Source organism: Lingula anatina, chromosome 8 (genome assembly GCF_051362555.1).
Source record: "Lingula anatina isolate TDL-2025a chromosome 8, LinAna3.0, whole genome shotgun sequence".
NCBI lineage: Eukaryota > Metazoa > Brachiopoda > Lingulata > Lingulida > Lingulidae > Lingula > Lingula anatina.
In genome coordinates this window covers 17,986,908-17,997,964 of record NC_141774.1, presented here as the reverse complement: position 1 = coordinate 17,997,964, position 11,057 = coordinate 17,986,908, and positions in this window count along the sequence as shown.

The window sequence follows — 11,057 nt, the reverse complement described above, 5'->3', positions numbered from 1 at the left end:
TGACCGTCTGCTTTCAAATATTTCTTTGTTTATAGTCTAAGGGTATTTTTTTGTTTTGCTGAATTGTGTGTTGATGCAGCTTCTGGAACTGCAGGGGCGTAACCAGGCATACGCACGGATGCACAATTTTTGAGCCAACCATGATCTCCATAAATTCAGTGTATTTTTCACGGAATATAATCCTGGGAATTTTCAAAATCTGTGCGTACAATTTTAAAAGGTCTAGTTACGCCCCTGGGAAGAACTATACTTTAACAAACGCAATATGCTTTGAGTCTGAATTTGAATAAAACACCTTTCAATATGGCCTGTGTGCGACTGTTCTACTATATTTACTTGTTTTCTTCTCTACACCCTCCATTCTAATAACTTAATTTTATTTGTCTTTATTAGTATTGTATTTTGTAGCTTGTTGTTAAAAGTGTTTAGGAGGCCTGCGTATAGGTTATCGAAACATTTTATTTTCAGAACTACAAACATGATTAAAGGGATAACAACTCTTCATAGGAGATTCAAAACACCACAAGTAAAGCATTGTTAACAACACATACAGCTACAAATTGCACATTTAACAAAAAAAAAAAAAAAAAAAAAAAAAAAAAAAAAAAAAAAAACCGACTGACTTCGAATGTCGGAACAGATTCAATGACCGCTGGTAATTATGGGGAAATTGTCGTTTACCCTAGGGAAATCCATCCCCAGAAATGCACTGCATGCCGTCACGCCTAGCCCACTGTGCATGCGTGCATTTTTAATGAGTTGCTAGATTGCCATAGGCAAATGAATGGGTTCGCGATTCGTGGGTAATTCGTGATAATTGACAAACTAACGGCCTGATGCTGATAGACAGCAACGCTGTGCTATGCTTCAAGCAACTCCTGACCAAATATCGCTAGGGTTTTTAAAAAAAATTCTGTTGTACACACGTACTTTGCCTAGCCTACCCTCAGCAAAACGCAAATATTTTCAGAAATAGTGATTTTAGACGGTAGATTCACTCAGAAACAAAGGCAAACTAATTCGTTGCCAATAGCACCAGCAGATGGCAGCACCATACAAAGTCTGATTAAAAACTTTCATTGCAATTGAAGAACTTTTACCACTGTACAATGGAGTCCAAAAAAGAGGGTAGGGAATACCCCCCTTAATCACCAATCACGAAGAATTAAAACAGGTCAATCACCAATCACGAAGATATATTCAGGTCAATCACCAATCACAAGGAATTGAAAACTGTCACCAATCATCAAGATAGGAAATTGCCGTACTTGCAGGAATGCAAAGAATTTATAATCATAAAGATAGAAAATGGCCGTACTTGCAGAATGATTTATTTCATGTGTTGAATGGCAGGAATCGTCTGCTTAGATATATTCAGCCATTCTCATTGGTCAGGATTCCCGCGACAGAGACTAAGGCGATAATCATACGAACTGAACCGGAAACTAGCAAACTACTCACATTTCCACTTTTCGACCTTCCTTGTTTGAAGAGTTTGTTGAATTTATGCAAAGTTCGGGACGTTTTAGAACAAATTCCTTTAACGCTAATTAAACGTTTTCACGAATCACGTAGATTTGGAAGGGTAAGTTGATGAATTTATACCAATATGGTACTATCCCCGCACAAAAGAAATAGCTTTCATTCCTTTAATAACATTGCGAGTGTGCTTTTTACGAACAAGATGCAAATCGTGATACAAACGCACTTTTATAATTATTTAATTAATATTTATTTTCTCTATGCAAATGTATTCTGCATTCACCTTTCGTGCTTCTATGAATTTTTACAAAGTCAGTTTCTCCTAACGAATCCCATTACGCTTATGTTCGCGTTGTGCATACTAAGCTGTACATTAGCCTACTTGTTCGTTCAATCCGACCATAAAATGTCCAGACTATTTAACCACGGATGGAAGTTTAAAGTTTTATTAACGCCTGAGCCCATACATCCAGTGCGCAGATGCAGATTGGATACTTATCTTCAATCTCCTATTAATTTATGAAAGGCATTGTCCTGATTTTTGAGATAAATATATTTCAAAAACATTTATATGGCTGGCACGAGTGAGCTTTTCAACAGAAATGCATAGCAAATAAATTTAAGGGTCGGTCATTTTTCTTTATTTTATTGATTTAATATTTTGCTTTTTATTCAAAACAGCAGCATTAGGTTCTTCCCCGGGGACAATTTTCGATTTGAAAAAAAAAAAAAAAAAAAAGAATAGGTGTGAAAGTAAAAAGCTCCATTTCCCCAAAAGTAGCTCCCGTTGATAATAAAATTATCAATTTTACATGCATAGCAAGAACGTTGAATTGTACTGTGTAATATTTACGTTTGCAGAAAATATGTTACCGCATTTGTTTGATATCGCCTCCTTTTTCAAAAAGAGTCCTTTACTTCAGCCTCGCGACTTTTCTTCTGTGACGGGCCCCATAAACGACATTTTCCGTTTATGATCTAGAACCATGGGTTTCTCATCGCAAATGTTGGATCATCAGGATCCTTTATTTCCCTCTTCTTCAGCATCTTCCTCCTCTTCCATCTGCACTTCTTCCAGTTCAGGCATCCCATAGGAAAAGTTACCTTGATACTGCAACAAAAAAAGCAACAGTACATAAAATTAAGATAATCAAGTTTGAGAAAAATTATGTAAAAACATAATTGAAATAAGTATAAAACTCAACTGAAATAAGTATAAATGCTATTTTTCTCAATATGATCACCTTAAATTATCTAGACCGTCATCTTCAACTGCACTAGTATTAACTACATGGACAACTTGAAATAGGGCCTACTGGTTAGACGCTAAATTATTACTCTGGACTATTTAATACATTTTAGAGATGTACCAAACATAAACATGCAATATTCCCTTTCTGATTTATTTATTTATTTATTTTTAATGTAAAAAGGAGACAAATTGTCTTTAGAATATAAAATAAAAAAATACTCAAAGATATTTTCAATTATAGTTGACATGCCATTTAAAATTGAGTTAAACTTAGATACAATAACAGCTTCTGCACATTCATTTTGGGATTTAGATGCCTAAAGAAATAGCATCCTGGTCATACGTCTTAATTACTGTGTTTTGTATGTCTAGAAATGTGCCCTCGGTAAGTCAACAATTCGCCCCGGTCATTGTAATGTACATGTAATGAGACTAGTATCTCCCACCATGTCCATTTCTATTTAAACTTTCTTTGCTCTATAAACTAACCCAAACCCTGTCAGAGTCGACAAATGAGCAACACTTGTAATTTCTGTCATCGATACCACTCATATTAGTTACAATTTCATGGCATATTTTGACAGACGAGCTTGACAATCGTTAAGAAATACAACGAACACACGTAAATAAACATTAATCTCTGTGGTTAATAAATATTTTCACTGGTGTCTTATCTCAAATATTATTGTAAATGGTACTCACAAATCCAGTAAATACTTCGCGGCCAGGCGATACTTCGTATCCATGGCCACCCAAGCAGGTTTTCATCTGCCTTCTTCCTCGCCGGTGTTTATTGTTTGCCTGTCGCACATTTGCTGATACACTGTTTTACGAATTTTTTCTGGTGTTGATTTTTGTAAAGGGTGTTTCCTTTTTCTTTTTGTTATCTTTCTTCCCTTCTTCGATGGAGTCCCAGCTAACTGAGCCTCCTGTTCCGTGTTGTCTTTTCCCGGCAGCTTGAACTGGTTTTAACTAGGTCGCAATACGGGAATCTCGCGATATCCGGAAGTCTAAAGAGTTCGAGTATAAAAATGGAGTTGGTTGTTGGTAAACCTCCGCTTATTGTATTTTTCAAAAAATGTTACAGAGCGATGGCGAGTGCCGGGAATGAAAGATTAAAGGTTGGTGAATCGCGGAAAAGTACTGTTTACCCCGGGATAAATCAATTTTGGCGCGAAAATCCTCTTTTGTGTCCTTTTAAGTCTCCCCTGTTATACATGTAAAACAGACGCAGCTGCAGTAAATAATCTATTAATGACTGATTAATCTTTTTAAACCAACACACAGGGGTTGCAGAGGCGGACAATACAAAAAGAGAAACATTAAAGTGATAATTACACCTCGCCCTAAGGACATTCCTCAACCCAAGACTCTCCATAATTATGACCAGAATAACTTGATTTATGTGATGGACAAAAAGTGGTCATTACCACACATACTAAATGCTAACGTGAGATCCCTGCCAAACAAAGTATTCCAACCTACAACATGGTGAGAAAGGACAGAGAGCACAGAAGAGGAGGTGGAATAGTGTGCTACATCCGAGACTCAATCCCCTTCAAAGTATGGAACAACCAGGACAGTAACTTTGAATCCATATGGGTAACTCTGAGGCCTACAAGGCTTCCTCGAAACTTCTCACATATTTCTTTTGGGGCAATCTACCATCCACCAGGGTCTGCAATTAACCTATGATCCAGCAAATCATATCCTCTTCTGATGCAATCTTGAGGGCACACCCATTTTCTGCACTGTTCTTGATAGGAAATTTTAACACACTGCCAGACCAACTTCAAGGATCTTATCAAACAGCGCCAAAAAGCCTTCAGAGAGGGAGACACCAAACTCTCACATAGCATCAGAAACAAAGTTAACAGAACCAATAAGAAACTGAAATCATCTTTTTGCAAAAACAAAATAGAATCACTAAAACAGTCGGACTCTTCCACTTGGTGGAAGAAATCGAAAGAGCTAGCAGGTTTGAATGACAATAAATGTTCATTAGAGTCACTTGCTGATAGCACATCAAATGGTAATTACCAGGTTCTAGTAAAAAAGATCAATAAATTTTTTCAAAGTGTTAGTAGGAATTTGATACCTCTCACACCGACTGAAAATGTCCACCAGAACTATGTAGTACCAAATGAATTTACTATTAGTGTAAATGATGTCGAAAAACTTCTCTCTGATGTTAGGCTCTAAAAGGCTAAAGGTCCTGACCGAATTCCAAATTGGGTCATCAGAGATTCTGCAGGCTTCCTGTCCAAGCCCTTGTGCGCAATTTTAAATAGCTCTATCAGAGAGGGATATGTACCTGACAATTGGAAATCTGCAGAGGTAATCCCTGTCCCAAAAGTTAACCAACCAACCAAGTTTTATTTTTAGATTTTTCTAAGGCATTTGACAGAATAGACCACAGCATCGTAATAGAAAAACTGGGCAGTCAAGGGATTCCAGAGTTTATTAGGAAGTGGATTTACTCCATTTTATGCCAAAGGTATCAGAGAGTGAAATGTGGTCAGTGTAAATCTGACTGGGTCCAGCTTAACGGAGGGGGACAAAGTTAGGTCCAATCCTGTTTATAGCAATGATAAATGATCTAAAAACCTGCTGCCCAGATATAAAATTCATTGATGACACATCAACTACACTAGAAATTTGTCAGTTTAGCCAAAAGTCACTACTTCCACAGGCAATAGAGCAACTTGAAAATTGGGTTAGAAAAAACAATATGAAATTGAATGTAAAGAAGACAAAATGTATGGATTTTAACTTTACCAAATGTATAGATACCATACCAACACTATTGGTAGATGGAGAAATTGTAGAAAAAGTGAGTAAATTTAAGCAACTAAGAGTAACTCATACATGTCCTTCAGTAATACCCGACAAAATCATAGGACTGCAGACAGTTTTTCTCCATTCTCGTAAAGTTGCCTGTATAGTAAGCAGCGGTCAGAATAATCAGCCTTAAGTATCCCCTGTTATAAAACAGACGCAGCTGCAGTAAATAATCTATTAATGACTGATTAATCTTTTCAAATCTTTTAATGACTGATTAAGTGTCCAGAAAGTTTAAAGCTACAGGTATCTTGTCAAAATGGCCTCGGGTCTACAAGTTTACTGCACATGCACATCACGAGTCTCTTACGCTGTGACAATTATGTGTCAGACAATTTGAATTTCAAATAATCTATTAATCAGCCCTTCACTCATGTATAAATTAGTGCATTCATCATTCGTTGTCTATCTATGTGACGTCATACAGCAAGAGAGAAACGTTTATTTATATACGTCATACGTAGATAACTAGTAGAAATAGGACCTTTATAAAACGTTATGTACAACGTAACGTCATATACAACGTGTCCGTCAAACTTTGGGTTTTCATTTACTGGTATTAAACCAAGGAGTGACATATAAATGCAAAATAGAAAGTACAAGTAAACAACACGTACAATCAAAATGGAACCCACATCATATTTATTTGCTCAAAACTTGACGATATGATTAAAATGTGCATGATTAAAGTAGTGACGTACGTTTTTTTGACGTCATAAATATTTGCATGTATAATCGAGAGTGCAGTTGTGTGACATCATTGCACTTCCAACCTCCTTTCCTCTTTCCCATTATTATTATTATTATTATTATTATTATTATTATTATTATATTTGACTTAGAGAGCAGTGGCTGCCAACAAAAGCCTTTTTGGTTCTGAAGGCGTTTAGTCCTCTCTTAATAAGTGCATGTACAGTCAAGGTGCTTGGCGAGGATTTTACATTTACGGTAGCGGTTACGGTGGCACCAAGCAACACTGGTAGAAACCAGCACCATTTTAATCCATTATAGTTTGAAGTGATATATCACTCTGTGCTGAATAGCGAAACAAAAGCCCTAAAAGACAGATTCAGCAACAACGCAGTACCATCTAAGTACAGGTTGTACGAAGTAGCTTATTTGTATAGGAACGTTTGCCACCCAGCAGGTCTGGCGCGGCGTTGGTTAGGATGTAATTTTCCACGTCATTTGCGAACGCCGCAGTGAAAGACGTGGAAGGCAGCGTTGAAATGTAGGCGGCTATCACTCCTGCGACATGTGGTGCTGAAAATGACGTCCCCGAATGCTGAAACAGAACAGTCAGGTGTGTTATATTATATATGAGATTTTTGAAAAAAAAAAAAAAAATAACCAGGGAAAGATAAAAAAACAGCAAAATTTAAACAGAGACTAGAATAGTAAATATAATCATGGATTGAAAAAGGAATACACTGAAAAGCGATCATATTTAACGTTGAGGATTATTTTAGTAAATGGATGAACGAACCCATCCTCAACCCTCCCCCTTTCCCCATAGGGAAGTTCTCGTTCCCGAATCTTACTCAAAGTCTGTCAGAAAGACTCGAGATACATGTAGCGTATTAAAATGCTTTTAATTTAATTAATTGATTAAGTCACGTACCCTCAAATTAGCCAACTCGGAGTCTGGTCGTGCGTAGTTCGGTCCCCCCACCAACACCCCCGGAGCGAAGATGTCCAGAACACGTCCATAGTTCGAAAACGAGGCTTGGTAATTGTTCTTGTCCACTGCGCCTGTGCAGAAGAAGGAAAAGCAAAGAAGCAGACTTGTCACATTTACGGGCATACACTGTACATCAGGAATAATGATGCCCAAATTTGGTCGTTTTGTCAGTATACATGTACAATATAGAAGAACGTTTAAGAACATTATCACTACCGTCTTTCAATAATGCACCACAAGTTAAATGGACACTGATAATAAGTAACTAGCCCATACTCGCCTCATAAAATATAATAAGTGTTTAGGCCCATGAGTGTTCATTGTTATTTTTTGAAAATGTCAGCGTGTAAAAATGATATTTTAAAAGACGATAATACTGATAATGCACAAAATCGGGTTTCTGTCAATGTTGATGCAATATTCCTCAGTGTTTAACAGCATAATCACTATAACTTTTTCATTATATACAATTTGACATGGTCATTAAAGAAACGTTACTACATGTACTGTACATCACCTCAAAGTATGTGAAAAACGAAAAAAAAAAAGGCATCGAATATTCCTCGCTGTTCTTCTGGTATCACATACGCTTAGATATGTTACGTGTTCTTAATATGAAATGCTGATATAAAACATATCAATGTTGGAAAATACCTGGACATACCTACAGTTATGGCGGACTTCACCTTAGCCGGATCTGAAAAGCGGGCGTCTATCCCCTCGTTCCCAGCTGCCACCACTGTGAGGACACCCATGTCTCGTAGCGCCTCTATAGCTACTTCAGAAGGACTGGGACCTTGGTTTGGTCCTCCTAAAGACATGTTGATGACCGAGGGACGATTTCTCCCCGTAGGTCCTACCTGCTGTAGAATCCAGTTCAACCCGTCTAGTACATCTGACAAGAACCCGCTGCCATTCTCATCGAGGACTTTAACCTGGAGAATACATGTACTGTATATGGCAGATTTCTCTTATCTTAATAGTCTCAATTTATTTTATGTTTGCCGGTGATAACGGTGTTAGAAGTACTAGTGCACTATACAAATACATGAAACATACATGTATCGTGCATGAAAACTTTTCATACAGGAGAAACAGTAAGGGTCCTTGTTCAGTTCTTCGCCATGATGTGGCTAAAAGGTCGAAACTGAAAACCATTTAAATACTTAATTCTTATACCAACCAAACAGGATATTATAATAAAAACCTTGCAGGTTTGCCGGGGTAACAGGAATGCAATCCGTTAGGAACCTAGCCGTTTCCCATTCCTTTGAACAGGTGACATTCGTCCAATATTCTAACCCCAATATTCCAACTAATCCTAACCTGTACTAATCATGTTGGAGCCCGGATTTCCATTCCTAGGACTTGCATTCCTGTCACACCTGTATTTTGTTTGGCTGCCATTTTGAGTTTGTGGGCTCATGCAAGCAGCCCTACAGAAACGGCGGCGGATCAGCTTACTGGTATAAGCGTAACTTCTTTCGCTACTCCCCAAAGATTTGCGCCTACAACTCCGGCCACCATGGTTCCGTGAAAGTTATTATCAGAACCGTCCCCGCCGTAGCTGTCGAAGTGAAGGGAGTCCACTCTATCGGTGCTCGGGCTGTTGTAACCATCAAAGGCGATGTGTCCACGCGCTATACCTAGTAAAGATTAAACTGATCTTGATTCTCACCCCTTCACCACCTGTCTTTTTGTGTTTGTGTTTGTTTAAGACAATGTTTCTACATGTACATGTACCTGTATCTACCGGTACCAAAACATGTATTAAAAGAACTTTCCACGGGTTTTAATTTTATCTTTTAATTACGCCAAAATAAATTTTACTGGAGAAAAGGGCGATTTTCTCCGTCTCAGGAATCATTGCTCGATCCGTCTTTGCTCTTGGATTTGATGTGTTATTCCATTTTAATATAATCATTTAATAAACTGGCCAGTCATTTAGAATGACACCTGCCTTCCAGTCCTTCATTGTCATGGGCTCGTTTTAGCACAATATGGCGTGGTGTTATAGCTGTTTCACAGCCTTGTGCCATATATAGCACAGTTGTTGCGAGCTACCTGAGAATGCAAGACACCAAGGCTCCGTAACTAGAAAGCATCGCGCCATTGCGAATAGCGATATCACATAGAAGCTACATTATATTATATGGAGCGAGTATGGGCGAGTTATGGAATCGAGACGCTTGTGCTCAGTCGCAATGCGTCATGCTTTCGAGTTACGGGGCCCAGGAACGCTTCAGGTAAATATTTATTTAAGGGTTTTATCGTTTTTTTAGTTCTGAATTAGAAAATATGTGAAGCTTTGCCGAAAATATATGTACATGACTGTGGGGATTTCTAAACGCGTAGAGGATACATGTACCTCTTCTCTTTGTGAAAAGCGTCAAATTTTCTAGGTCTATCGCTTTGATCGTGTTTTCTCTTTTTTATTATTTCTTCAAAGAATGCCAACTATGTTAAATGCAACAAAAACAGACATACATTCATGCGATGAAGTAATGACCCGTGCGAAGGCAATCGTCGGACTACGGTATGTCCATGACTTAATGCCCTTGGCATCACTGTCCATTGCAACCTGAGGAAGAGTACACACACTGGACAATAGAAGTGTCGCCCTCTGAATCAGAGTAATCAAAGTTATAACCTGAAGAGGCAGAATATAAGCAATATTAGAATATTGATACAGTTGAATTGTTCTGCCAGAACCGTTTCTTTTGTGAAATTTGACGTTAATAAAATGAAACCAGGAGCATATCATTCCACAGTCACTTATCTCCCCCAAAGTATCGGTTCAGTAGGGGTGACACTTTTATTGTCCAGTGTGTGTATGTTTCAAATTCACAAGCCCAGTCTCAGAATCTGTACTTCTGTTATTTACCTGAGTCCACGACGTAAACATCAACGCCAGATCCATCACCGTCGACACGCAATGTATTGTCCGACACCCCGTCAAGACTGTCAAGACCCTGATTGAGATTTAAAAAATTAAAATACTTTCAAATGAAAACGAGACATATCTAAGCCTGAAGGCGAGAGATGGACACATATACATGTAGGTCAGTCAATTCTATTAATACGAAACCGATAGTGGTGTGAAGCCCCTTAAAGACTGCCCAGAGGGTAACGAAAATTGTTATATATTTCGGTATCCTGACTGCTATGTAAAATGAAAAAAAAAGCTTTTTTGTCGCGGACAAAGAAATTGTTGATTTTAATTTTCGAACTCGCATATTTTGAGACATGGCATGGTTACTATTTTATGTTTATATGCTAGTAAGAAGAAAATCCTTTTAAATGGCAATCAGAGGTAACTATATATTTTCTTGTGTTTTGAAAGGTTAAATTGGTTTTCCTTGTTTGTCAGAGATGCCCGAGTTAAAATGACATAGCATAATCGTCAATTAATGAATGAATAATAATAATAATAATGTTCAACAATGCATATTTTAACAGAAGGACGACTTATACATTACGATAACGCCATGCGCTAATCTATAAAGGATGCGAGAAGACATAATAGAAGTCTGTATGACGACAGACAATGGCATAAACTAACCCAACTGTCTTGGTGTTCAGCTGGATGGTCGAAACACTGTGATGCGTAGACTTTTATATCCTCTGTCACTGATCGCACGTCTGGCCGAAGCCTTAGCGCCTGCGCAGTGCTATACACATTGAAGGAAAATATGACTTGAACGCTATGACGGCAGATATGGAATTCTAGAATGAAACTTATGTAATAATACCTATTGTTGGTACTTCTGCATACTGTTGTGGCATATTCATTAACTTTAA